The sequence below is a fragment of the Chrysochloris asiatica genome, unplaced genomic scaffold (genome assembly GCF_000296735.1).
Source record: "Chrysochloris asiatica unplaced genomic scaffold, ChrAsi1.0 scaffold00001, whole genome shotgun sequence".
Taxonomy (NCBI): Eukaryota; Metazoa; Chordata; class Mammalia; order Afrosoricida; family Chrysochloridae; genus Chrysochloris; species Chrysochloris asiatica.
In genome coordinates, this window is record NW_006408519.1 from 2174969 (window position 1) to 2175961 (window position 993).

A 993-nucleotide genomic window follows, 5' to 3' on the forward strand; every position below is an offset into this window, starting at 1 on the left:
TGACAAAAAAAGGTGTTTGAGTCAAGCTGCCAGGCTTGGAGAAGTGTGTGAGGCAGGAAAGCATGAAGCCAGGATGTGTCTGGGCAAAACGACTTGAGGATAGATTAAGCAACTAACTTAAAAGAGGAAGTAGGTTTTCTCGAGTCAGCAGCGTAGTCATCTTCCTTAGAGTATCTTCAGTGGCAGGTACTTCCTAGCCCTCAGGCCCGCACCTGGAGCTCCTGAGGTGATTCCATCTCCCAGGAAGGGGGTTGGGTCCCAAAAGAGTGAGGCCATAGGGCTCTTTTGTGGAAGGCTTCACTCAGTCCTCAGGTGAACCCAGTGTGGATCTACTCTGAGCCAAGCAGAAATGACCAAGACAGAACCTTACCCTTTGAGGAGATGACAATCCTCCTCAGGAGGTAGACATATTCAGATAAAATTCCACTTTATCAAGGATTCCTGTTGAGCTACAACAAAGCAATGAGGGCACACAGAAAGCAGAGCTGCTAACCCCAAGGGGGGCTGGGGGCATTTAGAGCAGGACATGCTTGGTTGGGTACCTCCTGTGTCCTCATCGCCCCTTCAGAAGAGGAGAACTAGGGGAGTGACAAAGAAAGAACTTACTCCCCATTATTTGGGGACTTTAATGTCTCCTCGTGGGTTTGTCTAAGATGTTTTGAGACATCCTCTCATCCTTCCAGTCTCTTTTTGCTTCTTTACTTTCTTTCCTTCAGGGGCCAGGAAGGTGACAGCACATTCATCTGGAATTTTTGAAGGACTTTTTAATGAAGTGACTATTTACAGAGGTGTGGACAGCTTTATGTGAATAACAAGGACTGCACATAGCAACTACCAGCCACAGGAAGCTTCCATCACATGAGGCAGAGCTGGGGGTGGAACCTGGGAGGTGGGGGTGGAGATAGAGTTACTGGAGCCCAGTTGAAAAGGCTGGATCCCTGGATGGAGAAGGATGCTGCCGTTTCCAGAACTACCCAGCAGTTATACAGTGAG